General features: G+C 45.4%; 1 protein-coding gene and 1 non-coding gene across 3 annotated transcripts in view; both read right to left on the minus strand.

Moving 5' to 3' along the window:
- DGLUCY (D-glutamate cyclase) overlaps window positions 1-21961 on the minus strand; it is a 162711-nt gene that overhangs the window by 131192 nt on the left and 9558 nt on the right. The gene's annotated exons all lie outside the window — the stretch shown is intronic.
- Window positions 346-407, minus strand: LOC111538405. Its single transcript, XR_002730327.1, has one exon. It is a non-coding gene; the product is annotated as a U7 small nuclear RNA (small nuclear RNA).

Raw genomic sequence — 21961 nt, forward strand, 5'->3', positions numbered from 1 at the left:
CGATCCAGGCTCACTGCAACCTCTGCTGCCTGGGTTCAAGCGATTCTCTGGCCTCAGCCTCCCGAGTAGCTGGGATTACAGGCACCTGCCACCGCGCCTGGCTAATTTTTGTAGTTTTTAGTAGAGACGGGGTTTTACCATGTTGCCCAGGCTCGTCTTGAACTCTGGAGCTCAAATGATCTGCCTGCCTTGGCCTCTCAAAGTGCTGGGATTGATTATAGGCGTGAGCCACTGTGCCCAGCCAGAAATTTTTTCTTGGGGATGGAAGGAAAGGGGGGCTTTCCAGAAGAGGAATTTATGGAAAGGAATGTATTGTCTTGTCTTGTCTTACATTGTATTTTTATTTGGGGCTTTTCAGTAAAGACCAGAAAACCTGCTAGACAAATTCTAAAAGAGTTGTAACACTGGTCGGGGAATTTGCCAAGCTAGCTTAATAGATATCTTCCTACCCTCAACACTCCTTAAAGCAATAGCCCTTCAGGGGTAAAGTCCACGCTGACCACACCTTCCTCCCTCTCTTGCAGAGGGCAAAGGATAGAGACCAAGAGGCTGAGGTGTTTGGAGAAGCCAGGGAAATGGGTGGACTCGCCCTGCAGGATGCAGCTGCTGAGCTGCAGGATGCTCACCCCAAGTCACCCTGGAAGACGGAGCCATCCCCACCCTCCCTGTGCACATTTGCTGGGAGTCTGATAGGGACAGTGGAGAGGGAACAGCCAAGGCTCCATCACATGTCTTAGGCATCTTCCTCAATGTCTCCTTCTTCCCATCAGTCCTAGAGAACCTACCTATGACCAAATAGGGTCAGAGGGGAGCTGGATCATGCACCCCATGGCTACCGGTGGACTTTCCTGAGATCAACAAGCTCCTGCCAGTGGCTCTTAGTTTGCTAACTAGGACAGAGCTCCCCCAGAGCCATGGCAGGAGGCAGAGCATCCCTGCCCTTCATGACCAAACGTTGCCCAACCCTCAGGAACTCCCTGTTGGTTTCAGCCCAGATGAGGAATGATGCTTATGGCCAAAGTCATGCAGGAGGCTGGGAGAAGGTTTTAAAAGCTCACAGAGGGGCCGGGCGCGGTCTCACACCTGTAATCCCAGAACTTTGGGAGGCCGAGGCGGCTGGATCACAAGGTCAGGAGATCGAGACCATCCTAGCTAACACGGTGAAACCCTGTCTCTACTAAAAATACAAAAAATTAGCCGAGCGTGGTGGCGGGCGCCTGTAGTCCCAGCTACTCGGGAGGCTGAGGCAGGAGAATGGCGTGAACCTGGGAGGTGGAGCTTGCAGTGAGCCGAGATTGCGCCACTGCACTCCAGTCTGGGAGACACAGCAAGACTCCGTCTCAAAAAAAAAAAAAAAAACCAAAAAAAACTCACAGAGGATGTAGCTTGGGACGCAGTGGCATCTAAAACAAAAGAACAGAGCATATGGAGGCAATATCACTGTCATTCAACAGATACCGTCACCACTCCTTTTTCTGGCTGAGGTCCAGGGAGAGTAAGTGGTCCTCACCAAGATCCATGACTGGGATGGGAGCCAGTCTGTGGCTCATCTGTGGGCTTTCCCCGATATGAACCTGATGTAATTTTGGAAGCAGTCTGGAACAAGGTGTTTTCCTCCCTATGGAGGTGCAATGAAAGTGTGCTCAGCCAGCAAGGAGAGAGGAATGGGTATTAGGGCACGTGTTTCTGCAGCTGCCAGCCAGATACCTGCATAGTCAGATGTTTCCTCCTTCTTCAGGGCCCCGCTTGTGCACCTCAGTAGAGTTGGACAGACTGTCCCATGATTGGATCGGTGAGTTGTAAGTAGGGTGCATAGAGGTTTGGCTTGTCTGAGACCATTCCAGGTTACATCTGTTATCGCAGAGTAATTATTAGTAATGTCCCCTTTCATTCTTTTATTTTTAAAAATTTTATTTTTAATTTTTGTGGGTATATAGTGGACGACTCTTTTCATTTTTTTTTTTTTTTTGAGACAGAGTCTTGCTCTGTCACCCAGGCTGCAGTGCAATGGCACAATCTCAGCTCACCACAACCTCTGACTCTAGGGTTCAAGTGATTCTCCTGCCTCAGCCTCCCGAGTAGCTGGGATTACAGGTATGTGCCACCATGCCCGGCTAACTTTTGTATTTTTAGTAGAGAAGGGATTTCACATCTTGGCCAGGCTGGTCTCGAATTCCCGACCTCAGGTGATCCACTCGCCTCGGCCTCCCAAAGTGCTGGGATTACAGGTGTGAGCTACTGTGCCCGGCCACCCCTTTCATTCTTAAAATGTCTTAATTTTGACAATAAATTGCTTGGTCCCCCCCCCTAAACTAGGTCCCACCTAGTTTATAAGGTGACAGATTTACATGACGCACGCAAAGTCACTTAAGCAAAGAGAGGGTTTTATTGCCAGAACTACAGGAAAGTCAGACATCATGAGAACCAGAGACTCCCCTGAGGGGTCCCTCACCATCTCTCCTTCTTCTTTCTGCCCTGTGACTCTTGTTGCCTTTTCTCTCTGCACAGTCACCCTTTTCTTCCTGATAGCTGCCACCAGCTCCTGAGTTGGACATTTGGCAGTTTCCATCATCAGAAGAACCCTGACTTTCTCAGTTGCAAGTCCCCAAAAACACTCAGGAAGAAACTTACTGTCCCATGGTGGGCAGGAGGGCAAGATGGTTCCAGAACCTTGCAGCTGTCTAGGGAACCATGACGAGAATGGAGGAAGAGGCAGTTTTTAGGAGGGGCAACCGGTGCGGAATGGACAATTTCTTCAGTGTCTGGTACAATCAGCATCAAGTATTTATTGAGCGGGCCCTGTGGCATTGATCTAACCACTTGCTTGTCAAATATGTACCAGAGCGAAGTAATATTCCCCATTAGTCTCCACAGAGAGATGCCATTCATCCTGGGGACAGAGCTGGCCGTGGAACAGAAGACAGAGGAACTTCCTTGCTTAGGAGGGCGAGGTCCCCGAGGAAGGATAGATGCTGCTTCCCAGAATACATGTGGCTTCAGGTTGGCAGCCCTCTGTCCCTGGGGGTGACTCTGGGTGTGTGCACGTGCCTGTGTTCACAGGATCTGAAATGGCTCAGGGCCAGTAGGCCAAGGCACTGGGAGCTGAGGTCACCATGGCCTGCAGCAACCCCTGCTTAGGGGGACCCTATGGAAAAGGGTCCTCTTCTCCCCTCTCTCCCTGACCACAACCCCCATCTCTGTCCTGGAAGCACTTTCTTCCTTGGACAAGCTCTGCCCCAGGCTCTGAGGTCTCACCAGAGGCACCACTGACAGCAACAGCAATAACAACAGCAGAGAACAAGACACTGAGGGGGACTCATCTGCTTCTCTGATTTTTTTCTCTCTAATAGGCAGAAGCTCTAGGACTGTCCTAGTGACTGAGTAGAACCCTGTGGTTGTCGAACTTAACATGGAAAACTGACGTGCTCCAAGATGGAAAGAAAAGTATTCTTATAATAGTGGGGTGGAAGCTCCGAATCACATTCAAACTGTATTATGTAACCCCCAGGAAGGTGAAGCAAAACATGATGCTCTATATCATTATCTATTTCCCTTTTCACATATCTTTTACTGTAAATTCCTTGAGGTCAGGGTCACTGTTTTCTAATTCCTTGGAGTTCCAAAACTGGACAAAGCACTTTGCACATACACTGACTTCTCTATATTTACTTGCAATTTCCAATGGGGTCCGCTTCTCCCTGGCTCCCAGCTCACCTTCTCTGCCTGGAACATCTTCCTCTGACCCTTTGCCTGCCCAGCTCCTCCTCCTCCTTGCAGACTCCCCTCAGCTTTCACCTCCCCAAGATGCCATTGTAGCTGGCTATAGGTCTGTCTTCCCCAGGTTAGAAAAGCATTTCTGGTTCCTTGGTACTGTAAAGAAATAGCACTTGAACATAAATTTAATTTCCTTAGCAAGGCCATTTTTACTTTCTGCAGAAAGAGTACACTCACCAGCAGTTTTGTCACGAGAGTACACTGAACAAAGGAGACAGGGTAATTTATAACCTGACACACCCACCCTACTGCTGTGTCCAGTTTCCACTGGCTGGAATGGGACCTCACATTCTGTATTTGTCCCGAATGGCTGGCAACTTAGAACTTTTTAAAAGAAGCAAAGGCAGAGGAGAACAAAGGAAGGAGGAAGTAACTTGTGGAATACTGAGAAAGGTAAAAACACCTTCAAATAAGGAAGAGGAACAGGCTACGACCTAATGCTTGCTTGGACCAGTATAAGCATGCTAGGGCAAATACTTCAGCTAAATTGTGGGAGCTAAGAACATAAAGTACATTGATTTCTTTATTACGGAGAGCAGATGCTTAAGAATGTTAGCACAGGTCTTTGAATAAATTTTGCTTCTAAGAGAAGTTACTATTTATTCCTAATTAGATGGGAAGGAAAGTACTTGAAGAGGAACCTCTACTTTATATACCCATCAGACAGGCGGCTTCTGTAGGGCAATACAATTCCTGGCACGCAATAGGTGATCAATAAATATTTTTTGAATGGACAAAGATGATTTTGTAAGCAGTGCCTGATTCGATTCTAGGCACAGAGAAGATTAAGACATTGGTTGAGTCCTTTGAACTTTTGGGGGGCTCGACTTTTTTAGTCTGTGGAGACCAGGGAGCAAGACTAGCTGACATCAATCTTGTGGCAAACTTCTAGACTCTGTTCACCTCTGACTTTCAAAGGTGGAACTTTGAAACTGCAGCCACCTGCAGGTGCAGCCCTGATTTGGACCCTGGAGTCAGTCTTGTCCTTGTCCTGGGGGAATTTAGGGAAGTCTACAGCCTGGGCAACATGGTGAAACTCCGTCTCTACCAAAAATACAAAAAATTAGCCAGGTGTGGTGGTGCACACCTGTGGTTTCAGCTACTTGGGAGGTTGAGGCAGGAGAATGGCTTGAGCCTGGGAGGTGGAGGTTGCAGTGAGCAGAGATCGAGCCACTGCACTCTAGCCTGGGTGACAGAGTGAAATCCTGTTTCAAAATTCATTAATTAATTAAATTAAAAAATAAAACACAAAAGAGTGTTATTGAGTGTCCAGCCCTCGAAGCTCGCCTGATCTGATAGGGGATCTGAACAGGTATAAAATACAGTCAGCCCTCTATATATGCGGGTTCCACCTCTGTGGATTCAACCAACTATGGAGCAAAATTATTCAGAAAAAAAATGAAAGGTTGTGTCTGTACTGAACATGTACAGGCTTTTTTTCTTGTCATTATTCCCTAAATGATACAGTGTTACAATGGTCTATATAGCATTTACATTGTATTCGATACTATAAGTAATCTAGAAATGACTTACAGTATACAGGGGGATGTGCACACGTCACATACAAATACTACACCATATTTTGTAAGACAGCAGTCCCCAATTTTTTGGCACCAGGGACTAGTTTCATGGAAGATAATTTTTCCACGGACCAGGCAGGGGGTTGGGGATGGTTTGGGGACAATTGAAGTGCATTACATTTATTGTGCACTTCATTTCTATTATTATCACATTGTAATATATAATGAAATCATGACACTCACCATAATGTAGAATCAGTGGGAGCCCCTGAGCTTGTTTTCCTGCAACTAGACAGTTACATCTGGCGGTGATGGGAGAAATGGACAGATCATCAGGAATTAGATTCTCATAAGGAGCACAAAACCTAGATCCCTCATGTGCACAGTTCACAATAGGGTTCATGCTCCCCTGAGATCTAATGCCACCACTGGGGCTGACAGGAAGTGGACCTCCGGCGATGGGGAGTGACCGTAAATACAGATTGCTTGCTGCTCACCTCCCATTGTGCGGCTCAGTTCCTAACAGGCCACAAACCGGTACCAGTACATGGCCTGGGAGTTGGGAACCCCCGCTATAAGGGACTTGAGCAGGGCTGGGCGCAGTGACTCATACCTGTAATCCCAGCACTTTGGGAAGCCAAGTAAGGTGGGTCACCTGAGGTCAGGAGTTCGACACCAGCCTGGGCAACATGGTGAAGCCCTATCTCTACTAAAAATACAAAATTAGCCAGGCGTGGTGGCGCATGCCTGTGATCCCAGCTACTTGGGAGGCTGAGGCAGGAGAATCGCTTGAACCCAGGAGGTGGAGGTTGCAGTGAGCTGACATCGTGCCACTGCACTCCAGCCTGGGGAATAGAGTGAGACTCCGTCACATGCACACTCAAAACAAACAAACAAACAAACAAACAAACAAACAAACACCAAAGGGACTTGAGCATTCATGGATTTTGGTATCTGCAAGGGGTCCTGGCACCAATCTTCCATAGATCCTGAGGGACAACTGTACTGACTCATGAGAGCTATGGACACAGTGCTAAGGGACCTAGGGGAGGGGAAAAAGATGTGGGGGGTATGGAGAAAGTGGCACAGCCCAGGAGGGGCCTTGGAGTTGGCCCTTGAAGAGAGCAGGAATTTCCCAGGCAGAGGTCAGGAGGGAGGACCCACATGGGCAAAGGCACTAAGGGGTGAGGTTTACTTTAGTGGAGAGAGCAATCAACAGCTCTCTTAACTACTTCTTTTTTTTTTTTTTTTTTTTTTTTTGAGACAGGGTTTTGCTCTGTCACCCAGGCTAGAGTGCAGTGGTACGAACATGGCTCATTGAAGCCTCAACCTCCTGGATTGAAGCAATCCTCCCACTTCAGCCTCCGGAGTAGCAGGAACTACAGATGCACACCACAATGCTAGGCTAATTTTAAATATTTTTGTAGAGATGGGGTCTTGCCCTGTTGCTCAGGCTGGTCTTAAACTCCTGGACTCAGGCTATACTCCTGTTTTGCCCTTCCAAAGTGCTGGGATTACAGGCATAAGCCACCATGCCCAGCCTCTCTTAACTTTGAAAAATCACACCACCACCACCCTCCCTTGATAAACACAAAATCTCAGGCTCTCCTTTAACAATTTTGACACACAAAAATAAACATTGTGAGTACAAAACAAAAGTGCAGGCAGGAGAAGACATTGCTTTGCTTCCAATCTGCACATCCGTACACCCACTTCAAGTACAATGTATCTCCCCGGGGTGCCTCTCTCCTCCTCCATAATGGAAATCAGTCCACTAGTTGGAGTGGAGCAGACCAAAGCTAAGAATTATAGAGAGGAAAGCACCCTGGTGAGATTCAGGAGGAACATTTGGTGACAGGGTGGGCTAGAGATTGGTGCAGACTGAGCAGTTACCACCATTGTAATTGCCTTAGAGCTTGAACGTTAGTGCTAGGGGGTGGGAGGGATGGAGAAGAAGAGATGCGTAAGAGATAGATGGGCTGGGCATGGTGGCTCATCCCTGTAATCCCAGCACTTTGGGAGGCCAAGGCGGGTGGGTCACTTGAGGTCAGGAGTTCAAGATCAGCCTGACTAACATGGTGAAACCCCATCTCTACCAAAAATATAAAAAATTAGCCAGGCATGGTGGTGGGCGCCTGTAATTCCAGCTACTCAGGAGGCTGAGGCACGAGAATCTCTTGAACCCAGGAGGCAGAGGTTGTAGTGAGCCGAGATCAGGCAACTGCACTTCAGCCTGGGTGACAGAGCAAGACTCCATCTCAAAAAAAGAAAAAAAAAAAAAGAGAGAGAGAGACAGATGATGGTGGAGAGAACTGCTAATGCTTGGAATCGAATAGATGGGGGGCATCCAGGAGCTCAGGTCTTGGCCCAGGCAGCACCCCTCATTCATTCAACAACATGTATTGCCAGCCCTACTGTGTGCCAGAGACTATGCTAAGCACTGAGGACACAGCACGAACAGGACAGGGAAACTCCCTACTTCCTGAAGGAGGAAGACCACCAGCAGCAAAGAAGAAAATACATAGACGAAAAAGATCATTTTTGTCAGTGGTCTATGCTATGAAGCCATTAAAGCAGAGAATGGAGATGAGATGGAGAGTAATAGCGGTGGGGTGGTTAGAGGGAAGCTACATTAGACTGGGGGCCATAGAAGTGACTTCAAGAAGTGACAGCTGAGCTAAACCCTGAATGATGCTTTAACAATGAGCCATGGAAGATCTGGAGGCCCCAAGGTGGAAACACATATTTCTGACACATTACTAAAAAACAATAGAAAAACATTGCTGGCATCTCTGTTCTCAAGTTGACACAAAAGCAACAAATGTCTGCATCCCCTAGGAAGGAGCTTCAAGGAATGTATTCTCTTGCTGCTGCTGCTCTTGCTTGCTGACAGTAGGACATCTGGGTCAGGCCTGGGGACTCGTTCTTTTATGGATTGTTTTCTCTTTGTTCTTTTTTTTTTTTTTTTTTTTTTTTTTTGAGACGGAATCTCTCTCTGTTGCCCAGCCTGGAGTGGAGTGGCATGATCTCAGCTCACTGCAAACCCTGCCTCCCAGGTCCCAGCAATTCTCCCACCTCAGCCTCCCAAGTAGCTGGGATTACGGGCACGTACCACCATGCCCGGCTAGTTTCTGCATTTTTAGTAGAAACAGTGTTTCACCATGTTGGCCAGGCTGGTCTCGAACTTCTGACCTCAGGTGATCCACCTGCCTTGGCTTCCCAAAGTGCTGAGATTATAGACGTGAGCCACTGTGACCAGCCTTCTCTCTTTGTTCTTTAAGTGGGAGGCAGACCACTACCGCCAATGTGGTGGAAATATAAGTGTGCTAAGGGCAGGCACAAATGTGGCTCTTTTCCTTGCACTGTTCCTAACATGTAGATGTAGGGTTGAAAATTGGGGCAGGGCATGAATGCCTGTAGATCTTTCTGAGATGCAAACTCTGATGGGCATGATGGCTCATGCCTGTAATCTCAGCCTTTTTGGAGACCAAGGCAGGAGGATCGCTTGAGCTCAGGAGTTTGAGACTCGCCTGGGCAATATAGTGAGACCCCCATCGCTACCAAAAAAATTTTACAAATCAACCAAACATGGTGGCACATGTGTGTAATCCCAGCTACTCGGGAGGCTGAGGCAGGAGGATTGCTTGAGCCCAGGAGGTCGAGGCTGCAGTGAGTTGTGATCATACCACTGCACTCCAAACTGGGCGACAGAGCAAGGCCTTATCTCAAAAAACAAATCAAAAGAAAACAAGATGTGCAACCTACATGTCTAACACATTCACCAAAGGCCTGTGATAATGAAACTGATACCAACAGGAACTTCATGAGGATCCTTCGGCCTGCCTTTAATCAGCTTCCAACACTCACAGGAAGAGGCTTGCAATTAATGGTCATCGTCAAACTTTTAACAGCTGGCTTCAACCTTACAGAACAAGATAAGGATTGGGAAATATCCAATTATAGGAGTCACCACCTCTGTAAGTTGACAGCAAGCCATGTGCTTGTAAGAATTGCTGGTATTCCTGGTATCGAGGTGGACTTTGTTCTCAACAATGTTCCCGAAGTAATCACAATAATAAGCTTCATGTGTCTGTTTCTGATAAGGCCTCGAAACACAAGCCCAAGAGCAACGAAGTAAAAGTGAAGACATTTGGTTAACATGGTGGTCAGAACATCAGACTGGCTACGCTTGGGTCAGGTACCTCTTTCATGGGAAGAGGGGGGTGTGGCTCACTTTTTATCTTGGAATTCCTCCCAAATAAGAAAGGGTGTTGCATGCAGTCAAACTGACAAATACCTTCTACATGCTCTATCACAATTTCCTTCTTCTCTGCTTTTCCAAACGTTACCCAGCTATAGCATGCTGAATAATATGCCCCTGCCTCCAACTCCAAAAGATGTCCACATCCTAATCCCCAGAGGCTGTGAATATGTTACTTTACATGATGAAGTTGATGACCTTGAGGTGGCTTTATTATCTTGGATTTTCTGGGTGGGCCCAATGTAATCATGGAGGTCCTTATGAGGGGGATGACAGGAGGGTCAAAGAGGAGAGAGGTGACGTGACGACAGAAACAGAGGCTGGAGAGGCCAGGCGTGGTGGCACGCACCTGTGATCCCAGCTACTCGGGAGGCCAAGGCAGGAGAATCGCTTGAACATGGGAGGTGGAGGTTGCATGGGCTGAGACGGTGCCACTGCACTCCAGCCTGGGTGATGGAGTGAGACTCTATCTCAAAAAATAATAAATAAATAAATAAAATAAAATAAAATAAAAATAAGGAAACAGGCTGGAGAGATGGCCTTTGAAGACAGAGGAAGGAGCCACAAGGCAAGGAGTGCAGACAGCCTTTGGAATCTGAAAAGGGCAAGGAAACAGTCACCCCTAGAGCCTCCAAAAAGGAACACAGCCCTGCCGATGCCTGGATCTTAGCCCAGAAGACCCATTTTGGGCCAGGCGCGGTGGCTCAAGCCTGTAATCCCAGCACTTTGGGAGGCCGAGACGGGTGGATCACGAGGTCAGGAGATCGAGACCATCCTGGCTAACCCGGTGAAACCCCGTCTCTATTAAAAAAAAATACAAAAAACTAGCCAGGCAAGATGGCAGGCACCTGTAGTCCCAGCTACTTGGGAGGCTGAAGCAGGAGAATGGCGTAAACCCAGGATGCGGAGCTTGCAGTGAGCTGAGATCCGGCCACTGCTCTCCAGCCTGGGCGACAGAGGGAGACTCCATCTCAAAAAAAAAAAAAAAAAAAAAAAAAAAGACCCATTTTGGACTTCTGACTTCCAGAACTGTAAGACAATAAATGTGTATTGTCTTAAGCCACTTGTAGTAATTTATTTGCAATAGCAGTAGGAAACTAATATACCTGCTAAAATATCACCCTTTGGAAAGGTCATGCTGGCCCTGGCCTATGGCCATCAAGGTTTGTTCCCATGTATGAATCCCTATTACTTATGATGAAGTCATTTGAAATTTAGTACCATATTGCTGTGGGATGTGCCTCCTGTTTTTTCTTCAACATTTCTCTCAGCTTAGTTAACATGGCACTTGTACTTGTTTATGTAGCACACAGAACAGGGCTTACCCATTATTATTCTCTTAATACATACTTTTGGTTTTGGGTCTCTTTTTTTTTTGAGACGGAGTCTTGCTCTTTTCCCCAGGCTGGAGTACAGTGGCACGATCTTGGCTTACTGCAACTACCACCTCACAGGTTCAAGCAATTCTCTGACTCAGCCTCCCAAGTAGCTGGGATTACAGGCACCCATCACCATGCCAGGCTAATTTTTGTATTTTTAGTAGACATGGGGTTTCGTCACGTTGGCCAGGTGGTCTCGAACTCCTGACCTCAGGTGACCACCCGCCTCGGCCTCCCAAAGTGCTGGGATTACAGGTGTGAGCCACCGTGCCCAGCCAATACATGCTTTTGAATAAATGAATGAAATGGAATTCTTTTTCTAGACTTCTTTGCTTTTTCTCAAAGGAATGAATGTTGCACAATGCACACAAAAGGCACTCATATTTGTTGAAGATTTTCCTAAAGTCTAAAGCACTCTTACTAGGACTCCACTTTTGCCCTGGTTTCACATGGATAGTTGAAGCTCTCCTACCCCATGAGTTTGGGATGGTTGGTTAAAATGGGAAAGCATTAAAAATTACATGTTCTCTGGTTGGGAGTGGTGGCTCACGCCTGTAATCCCAGCACTTTGGGAGGCCAGGGAGGGCAGATCGCGAGATCAGGAGTTCGAGACCAGCCTGACCAACATGGTGAAACCCCGTCTCTTCTAAAAATACAAAAATTAGCCGGGCGTGGTGGTGGGCGCCTGTAATCCCAGCTACTCAAGAGGCTGAGGCAGGAGAATCGCTTGAACCTGGGAGGTGGAGGTTGCAGTGAGCTGAGATCACGCCATTGCACTCCAGTCTGGCAACAGAGCGAGACTCCATCTCAAAAAAAAAGAAAAAAGAAATGGTGTGAGTTTCCGCAAAAAGTTAAACATAGACTTACTGTATGATTCGGCAATCCTACTTCTAGGTGTATATCCACAAGAATTGAAAGCAGAGACTCAAACAGATACTTGTACACCAGCGTTCATCACAACAGTATTCACAACAGTCAAAAGGTAGAAACAATCGCAACATCCATCCACAGATGAATAGACGAGCAGAATGTATGGTATATATACACAATCAAATATTATTCAGCCATAAAAAGGAATGAAAATTTGATATATGCTACAACATGGATGAACCTTGAAAACATGATGCTAAGTGAAATAAGTCAGACACAGAAAGCAGAATATTGTATGATTTCACTTCTATGAAGTCCCTGTACCAGGCAAATTCATAGGGACAGAAAGTGGAATACAGGTTACCTGGGGGAAGGGAAAAATGGGGCTGTTATTGTTTAATGGGTCTGGAGGATGATGGAATGTTTTGGGTGTAGATAGGGTGATAGTGACACGACATTGTGAATGTATTTAAAGCTACTGAATAGTACATTTGCATATGGCTAAAATGATATATATCATGTTATATATATTTACCATAATTTTTTAACAGTCATAAAAGCATTCAAACCTTTTCTTTCTGAATCTATTCTAGTAAAACAGTTTGACATGTGAGCCATTTTTTTTTTTTTTTTTTTGGATAAAGCTCTTCATCACAGTGTTGTTTGTAATCATAAAATATTCTAAAGAACTTAAAAGTTTGTTAGTAGGTGATTTGTTAGGAAATTAGTGTAATCCAAGTTATGGACTATCAGGCAGTCATTAGAAATCATGTTTACGTTTGTGACCAACCTCACCAATATGGCAAAACACTGTCACTACTAAAAATACAAAAAGTAGCCAGGCATGGTGCTGGGCACCTGTAGTCCCAGCTACTTGGGAGGCTGAGGCAGGAGAATTGCTTGAACCTGGGAGGCAGAGGTTGCAGTGAGCGAGATTGCACCACTGCACTTCAGCCTGGTGACAGAGCAAGACTCTGCCTTAAAAAAAAAGAAAAAGAAAAAAGAAAAGAAAGAAATCATGTTTATGAAGATATTTTACTGATGTAGGGAAATGCTGATAATATCATGTTAAGCCAAAAAGGGCAGGGTACAATATTGTGCTTGGAATGATTCCCAAGTGTTAAAAAGTTTTAAAAAACACAAAATAAGGCTGGGCGTGGTGGCTCACACCTGTAATCCCTGCACTTTGGGAGGCCAAGGCAGGCAGATCACTTGAGGTCAGGAGTTTGAGACCAACCTGGCCAATGTGGTGAAACACCATCTCTACTAAAAATACAAAAATTAGCCGGCCATGGTGGCAGGTGCCTGTAGTTGCAGCTACTTGGGAGGTTGAGGCAGGAGAATCACTTGAATCTGGGAGGCGGAAGTTGCAGTGAGCTGAGATCGTGCCACTGCACTCAAGCCTGGGTGACCAAGTGAGACTCTGTCTCTAAATAAATAAATATTAAAAATAAATAGACACAAAATAGAAACATTGGAAGAAAATATTCCAATGTATTATCAGAGGTTGTCCCTGGATGGTTAAAGATTACTTTGTTCCATTTCTTAGTTTCCTGACTCTCCAGCTTTCTTCAGAGAAAATGAATTACTTTGAAGACCAAAAACCAAAACCCCAAAACTTCAATGTGGCACAGTTCTTGCTTACTTGGGGCTACCACATCCTCTAGGGTACAAGACTATGCTCTTTTCTAACAACTGTTACTTTAATCTTAGTTGTTGAGGTCACACTAGTGTTTTCAAAACGAGGCACATGCTGGTTCACAGAAAGACAGTGAATGAAGGCATGGGGGGATGGAGGGAGCAAAGAACTCAAAGGAGACCCACTGCAGGGGAAAATTCTTCCGCACTGCAACCTCCCCATCAAACAGTAGCTTCTAAAACCACAAGTTTTCATTTTCAGGATAAAGGCAGACAACCAAGTTCCTTGAAAGTAAATGTAGGCCAAGGTTATTAAATCCAGTTTTTGAGGGAAACTCAATCTAATTACTCATTAGCATACCATTCAAAGTAGTTTTTATTAACACTGATTCATACTGCCTTTTAAAAGTAATGGAAACAGTTCAAGATCAGCCTGGCCAACATGGCGAAACCCCGTCTCCACTAAAAATACAAAAATTAGCCAGGCGTGGTGGTGGGCGTCTGTAATTCCAGCTACTCAGGAGGCTGAGGCAGGAGAAGCACTTGAACCCGGGAGGTGGAGGTTGCAGTGAGCTGAGATTGAGCCCCTGCACTCCAGCCTGGGCTTGAGCGGCTGTCTCAAAAAAATAAAAAACAAAAAATAAAATAAAAAAAAAACAAGATAGCTTAGTATTTTAAGGCCTCTTGATGTTTATTGTACCAGTAAGACACTACAAGCAGAGTCTATTTGCGGGGATAGTTTGCTATGAAAAGAAAGTTATTTGAGTTAGTTAATATGATTGGAACTTTCCTTCCTTTCTTCTTCTTTCTTTCTTTTTTCTCTCTCCTTTCTTCTTTCCTTCCTCCTTCCCTTCCTCTTTTACTTTCTCTCTTTTTCTTTCTCATTTTCCCCCTTCCCTCCCCTCCCCTCCCTCCCTTCCTTCCTTCCTTCCTTCCTTCCTTCCTTCCTTCCTTTCTCTCTCTCTCTTTCTTTCTTTTTTTCTTCCTCTCTTTCTTCCTTTCTCTCTTTCTCTCTTTCTTTCTTTCTTTTTTGAGACCGAATATCACTCTGTCACCCAGGCTGCAGTGCAGTGGCGAGATCTCGGCTCACTGTAACCTTCGCCTCCCGGGTTCAAGTGATTCTTCTGCCTAAGTCTTCCAGGTAGCTGGGACTACAGGCGCGTGCCACCACACCCAGCTAATTTTTGTATTTTTAGTAGAGGCGGGGTTTCACCATGTTGGCCAAGATGGTCTGGATCTATTGACCTTGTGATCCTCCCACCATGACCTCCCAAAGTGCTAGGATTACAGGTGTGACCCGCCGTGCCCAGCCTCTTTTTGTTTTTTCTTTTTCCTTCCTTCCTTCCTTCCTCCCTCCCTCCCTCCCTCCCTTCTCCCTTTCTTTTTTTTCTCTGCCTCTCTCCCTCCCCCCTTCCTTCCTTCCTCCCTTTCTTTCTTCTTCTCTTTCTCCCTCCCTCCCCCCCCCCCCCCCCCCCCCCCTCCTTGCTTGCTTGTCTTGCTCTGACACTCAGTCTGCAGTGGCGTGATCATGGCTCACTGCGACCTCTACCTCCTTGGCTCAAGTGATCCTAACCTCAGCCTCCTGAATAGCTGGGACCACAGGCACACACCACTACACCTGGCTAATTTTGTTCATTTTTTATAGAGACAGGCTCTCACGACGTTGCTCAGGTTGACATTACTCCTGGGCTCAAGCGATCCTTCCACCTTGGCCTCCCAAAGGCCTGGGATTATAAGCACGAGCAACTGTGCCAGCCTATTGGAAGTTTCTGAAACAAAAATCTGATCATAGCACTGTCCTGTGTCCAGGCTGTTAGTACTTCCCATTCCTGCGGAGTCATGCGGGCACCGTGACCCGGAACACAGGACACCACGGTCTGGCCTGTTACTCCCTCCCTCATGCAGCCTCATTGCTCTGGGGTTCTGGGAATTTGCAGCCCCCAGCACTCCTGGGACGGCATCTTGCTTTTTTGTTTTTGCTCTCACTGCCCCCTCTGCCTGGAATCCTGGATTCCTACTCCATCCCTCACCCGTGCCCACTCATCTTTCAATCCTGAGGCAAGTATCACCACCCCTGTGGAGTTTCCCAGATCCTCCCTTCCCAGTAGCTTTGAGCACCTGCCCTTTTCCACCTCCACTGGGTCCTAAACGGGCTCCTACTGGAACACTCAAGACACTATTGCACACACAGTGGCCCTTCCTGTCTGTGGCTTCTACATCTGCAGACTCAACCAACCTTGGATGGAAAAGATTCAGGAAGAAAAAAACAATAAAAAATACAAATAAAAAACCCATACAGTATAACAACTGCTTACCTAGCATTTACACTGCATTAGGTATTAAAAGTAGCCTAGAGATTAGAGATTATAAAGTACATGAGAGGATGTGCACAGGTTACACGCAAATACTACATTTTATACATAGTGTAAAATGAGCATCTACAGATGCTACGAACTTGAGTATCCACGGATGTTAGTATCCTTGGGGATCCTGGAATTAATCCCCCACAGATACTGAGAGAGACTGTACTTGTTTATATGTCTGTCTCCTCTTACCCAGCTATGAGCTTCTGAAAGGCAGGCACTGTTTTCCATCTTTTTTTTTTGAGACGAGTCTCACTCGGTCACCCAGGCTGGAGCGCAGTGGTGCAATCTGGGCTCACTGCAGCCTCCACCTCCCAGGTTCAAGCAATTATCTTGCCTCAGTCTTCTAAGTAGCTGGGATTACAGGCACCCACTACCACACCCAGCTAATTTTTGTATTTGTAGTAGAGATGGGGTTTCATCATGTTGGCCTGGCTGGTCTCAAACTCCCAACCTCAGGTGATCTGCCCACCTGGGCCTCCCAAAGTGTTGGGATTACAGGCGTGAGCCATCGCGCCTGGCCTGTTATCCATCTTTATAACCTCTGTAGCACTGGCACACAGAAAGGGTCCAGTAAAGATGCCGAATAAATAAGGAAATGAACCACCTGAGCTAATGCTGATTGCTTCTTTGGTGGTAGCAAACATTGACTTCAGGTATTATAAGATGCATTTGGTAAAGAGTAAGGAGCAGCCCTTACTCCATTTCCTCTTGTCCATTCCCACAGTCAGCCAGTTAGAAAGACTAAAACAAGTAGGAAAATAAAACAACAACTCTGGAGGATGCATTTATTTTGAGGAAGAGAACCCAAATTAAAGCAAACTAAACTAAAAAGCTCCAATTAATATATTCAGAAAGATAGGATGCCCAACAAAGGACAAACAAGGGTTCTAATTAATTAAAAACATGACTCTAGGTAGGGTGCGATGGCTCATGTCTATCATCCCAGCACTTTGGGAGGCCAAGGTGGGCAGATCGCTTGAGGTCAGGAGTTTGAGACCAGCCTGGCCAACATGGTGAAACCTTGTCTCTACCCTAAATACAAAAGACAATTGGCCCTGGAAAGCCATGAAAGTAAATGCTACCACGACAACCCTATAGGAGGAGGATGATGAGCCTCAGAGGGGAGGGCTTAAAAACTCAACAAAATACCTAACTGGATAAAGAAACTAGGGTAAAATGAATCATGATAAAGAAAAAGTGCAAGAAAGGCAAATAGAAGATCCAAGGGGAAAGAAGTTTGTACAATAAAAAGAGCAATTCTTCTTCTTCTTCTTCTTCTTTTTTTTTTTTTGAGACGGAGTTTTCTCTTGTTGCCCGGGCTGGAGTGCAATGGCGTGATCTTGGCTCACCGCAACTTCCGCCTCCCGGGTTCAAGCAATTCTCCTGCCTCAGCCTCCCAAATAGCTGGGATTACAGGCATGCACCACCACGCCTGGCTAATTTTGTATTTTTAGTAGAGAGAGAGTTTCTCCATGTTGGTCAGGCTGGTCTTGAACCCCTGTACTCAGGTGATCCGCCAGCCTCGGCCTCCCAAAGTGCTGGAATTACAGGCATGAGTCACCACACTCAGCCAAGAAGAGTAATTCTTGTAAACATTTTGCCTCTTCAGAGAGAAATATTTACAGAATACTGTACTATGGTTTTTGCCATTACTTTCAATGGCAAAAACGACAATTACTTTTGCACCAATCTAATAAATGCTGTTTAAGTGATTTTCATGTTTTAGGGTCAGTCTGCAGAATACTTAATTACGGTTAAGTATAGAAGGTAAATGTTTTTTATCCATAAAATTATATGGGGCAGAAGTTGGGAGGTAGATGTCAGAGAGAATCTGTCTGAAGAACAAAGATGCTGTTACCTTCATCCTTTTTTTTTTTTTTGAGTCAGGTTCTCACTCTGTCACCCAGGCTAGAGTCCAATGAAACCGTCATAGCTCGCTGCAGCCTTGAACTCCTGGGTTCAAGCGATATATATATATATTTTGGTAGAGATGAGGTCTCATTATGTTGCCCAGTCTGGTCTCAAACTTCTGGGATCAAGCAATCTGCACACCTCAACCTCCCAAGGCGCTGGGATTACAGGTGTGAGCCACCGTGCCAGGCAATTTTTAAATTTTTTTGTAGAGATGGGGGTTTGCTATATTGCCCGGGCTGTTCTTAAACTCCTTGCCTCACAGGATTCTCCCACCTTAGCCTTACTAACTTCATTTATCTTCAGTTTGTCTTGTACAGTGAAACTGTCATAGCTCGCTGCAGCCTTGAACTCCTGGGTTCAAGTGATCCTCCTGCCTTGAAGGTTCTTGAAGGTATAGGGCTGAGGTCCTTGTTTCCTTGTTGGTTGTTGGCAAGGGACTTGCTCTTAACTCCTGGGGGCTGCTCCTCAGGGCCTTTCCACTTGGTCCCCTCCATCTTCAAAGCCAGCAACCAGATACCTTTTTTGCATTAAAGCTTTTTCATGCAGCCAGGAGTGGTGGCTCACACCTGTAATCCCAATGGGGATGGATCACTTGAGGTCAGGAGCTCGAGGCCAGCCTGGCCAACATGGTAAAACCCTGTCTCTACCAAAAGTACAAAAATCTCTACTAAAAACAGAAACATTAGCCTGGATGACAGAGTTAATTTTTTTTTTTAATTTTTGAGATGGAATCTCAGTCTGTCTCCCAGGCTGGAGTGTAGTGGCGTGATCTCAGCTTACTCCAACCTTTGCCTCCTAGGTTCAACTGATTCTCATGCCTCATCCTCCCGAGTAGCTGGGACTACAGGCGAGTGCCACCGCACCTGCCTAATTTTTGAACTTTTAGTAGAGATGGGGTTTCTCCATGTTGCCCAGGCTGGTCTCGAACTCCTGAACTCAGGCAATCCATCTACCTCAGCCTCTCAAAGTGCTAGGATTACAGGCATGAACCACCTCACCTGGCCTGCAATTAATAACTTTTATGACATCTGCAAAATCCTTTTCACCACATAAATCACATAATCATGGGTGTAACATCTGGTGACGAAAGGCATGGGGGCCATCTTATCCTTCTATTCCACACTACTCAAGAAAAATGACTGTTTTTTAATATATAATGAGCTTTTCTAAAAAGCATTAAAAAGCACTGTGAGAAAGTTTTTTTTTTTTTTTTTTTCTGGTGTCTCAAATCTCACTTTCTGGAAACAGCCACCAATATTTGGAATATGTCATCTGAACTTGGGCATGCAGAGCAAAAAGATCCATAGATAACAGTGGAATTTTATTCTACAAATTATTTTTAAGTAAAATTAAGTGTAATTTTACAGAAAACAGAAACAAAGTAAAATAGAAGGAATTGCTGAACTTCAGCTAAATGTTTGTAAACCACAAAAATTCCTAAAATAACCCCCTTAAAGATAAGAAAAATGAACACAAAAATCATCAAGAAATTAGATTTGTGTTTGTTTGAAAAAGCTACAGTTCATGCAGTTCTTTTTCTTTTTTCTTTTTTTTTTTTTTGAGATAGAATCTCATTCTGTTGCTCACGCTGGAGTGCAGTGGTATGATCTCAGCTCACTACAACCTCCACCTCCTACATTCAAGAGATTCTCGTGCCTCAGGCTCCCCAGTAGCTGGGACTACAGGTGCATGCCACTATGCCTGGCTAATTTTTTGTATTTTTAGTAGATAAGGGGTTTCCCCAGGTTGCCCAGGCTGATCTTGAACTCCTGGGCTCACGTGATCCTCCTGCCTGGGCCTCCCAAAGTGCTGGGATTGTAGGCATGAGCTTCCATGCCTGGCTGGAGCTCATTTCTTACAGTGGATTATTTTCCAGACATTAAAGATGAGTAAATATACATGCTTAGAAATCTTCCCACTGCCCTTTCCCCTCATTTCCCCGTTTTTGTTATGTATATAATTATGTTTACAGTATAAGAGTTTGGAATGTTTACATTTTTTTCTTTTTTTGAGACGGAGTCTCGCTCTGTTACCAGGCTGGAGTGCAGTGGCCTCATCTCGGCTGACTGCAAACTCCGCCTCCTGGGTTCAAGTAATTCCTTTGCCTCAGCCTCCCGAGTCACTGGGACTACAGGCGCCCGTCACCACGTCCAGCTAATTTTTGTATTTTCAGTAGAGACGGGGTTTCACCTTATTGGCCAGGCTGGTCTCAAACGACTGACCTCATGATCCAACCGCCTCAGCCTCCCAAAGTGCTGGGATTACAGGCGTGAGCCGCCACACCCAGCCTACATTTTTACATTTTGTTCTTTTTTTTTTTTTTGGAGACGGAGCCTTGCTCTGTCACCCAGGCTGGAGTGAAGTGGCACAATCTTGGCTCACTGCAAGCTCCACCTCTCGGGTTCACGCCATTCTCCTGCCTTAGCCTCCTGAGTAGCTGGGACTACAGGCACCCGCCACCACGCCCGGCTAATTTTTTGTATTTTTAGTAGAGACGGGGTTTCACTATGTTAGCCAGGATGGTCTCGATATCCTGACCTCTTGATCCACCTGCTCAGCCTCCCAAAGGGCTGGGATTACAGGTGTGAGCCACCATGCCCAGGCCTACATTTGTTCTTTGACCATAAATTCCACAGTTATTTATTCTTGGTTCTGTATTTAAAACAATTCAAAACTCATCTTCAGTATTTTTTTAATCCTCAATTCTTTCCTTGATTCCTCCATTTTGATTAATCTCTTGGTTGAATAATTTCAACTTAAATAAGTTTTTTTTCAAGAATGTGGAAACTCTGAGTTCATTCATGCCCAAGAATGACTGCCAATAGCCTTTAGATTTCTTTTTTTTATGATGGAATCTCGCTCTGTTGCCCAGGATGGAGTGCAGTGGTGCAATCTCAGCTTACTGCAACCTCTGCCTCCTGGGTTCACGTCATTCTCCTGCCCCAGCCTCCTGAGTAGCTGGGACTATAGGTGCGTGCTACCACACCTGGCTAATTTTTTTTTTTTTTTTTTGAGACAGAGTCTTGCTCTGTTACCAGGCTGGAGAGCAGTGGTGCGATTTCAACTCACTGCAACCTCGACCTCCCAGGTTCAAGTGATTCTCCTGCCTCAGCCTCCAAAGTAGCTGGGACTACAGGTGCCTGCCACCATGCCCAGCTAATTTTTGTATTTTTAGTAGAGACGGGGTTTCACCATGTTAGCCAGGATGGTCTCGATCTCTTGACCTTGTGATCTGCCCACCTCGGCCTCCCAAAGTGCTGGGATTACAGGCGTGAGCCACCATGCGCGGCCAAGCCTGGCTAATTTTTTTTTTTTCATTTTTAGTAGAGACGGGATTTCACCGTGTTCGCCAGGATGGTCTCAATCTCCTGACCTCGGGATCTGCCTGCCTCAGCCTCCCAAAGTACTGCGATTACAGGTCAGCCTTTAGAGTTGTTAAAGAACAATTTGGCAAAATATAAAATTCATGAGTCATATCTTCATGCCCTTAAATTTTATAAACCTTGCTTCATTGTCCTTTAACGTTGTGTTGCTCTTGATTTTATCTGATGTACATTTTTATTGATCACTCTGTACCCATTTTACCTTGACACAGTGTGTGCTTTCTACCTGCTGACTCAAGTCTTCATTTTGGTTACATTTCCTCCATTATTCTGTTGTTCCATTTGTTCTGACTTGGTCTTCAGGAATGCCAATTATGCATCTATTGGATCTCTATTGCTTATTTTTCATAACTATCAAATATTTATGATTATGTTTATTTCTTTGTTCTTTTCCATATTGTTCCATTGTTTTCACTTTTGTTCATTCTCTTTTGGCTGATTCCAAAGTGGCTTTCCTGCCTTTCTTTTCCTGAGACTTGCCATTCATTTTTTTCCTCTTTTGTTGTTCTATAATTCTTTATTTTTACTTCTGAACCTCACCTTCGAGTATTTTTTTTATTTTAAAAAGAGATAACTTTGTAATTTCTCTGATATGATGGAGAATTATTTGTTAAATAGCATGGGTAGAGGAAGAAGAAGGACTTTGAGGCAATTAGCTGCTTCACTTTAGTGTGTTTCAAATCTGTTGACAGTATTTCCTCTCCATCTCAGAGAATGTCTGAGATTCTCAGGTTTTGGCTCTCAGGAGGTTGCCAAGGTCCCCAGCAAAGCCCTGTCACTCTAGGCTCTCTGGGTTCTAATCTAGAAATTATTTCTCTACCCCTTCACCCCCTCATCTCCAAGAGACTCTTTTGGC

This window comes from Piliocolobus tephrosceles, chromosome 6, assembly GCF_002776525.5.
Source record: "Piliocolobus tephrosceles isolate RC106 chromosome 6, ASM277652v3, whole genome shotgun sequence".
Lineage (NCBI taxonomy): Eukaryota > Metazoa > Chordata > Mammalia > Primates > Cercopithecidae > Piliocolobus > Piliocolobus tephrosceles.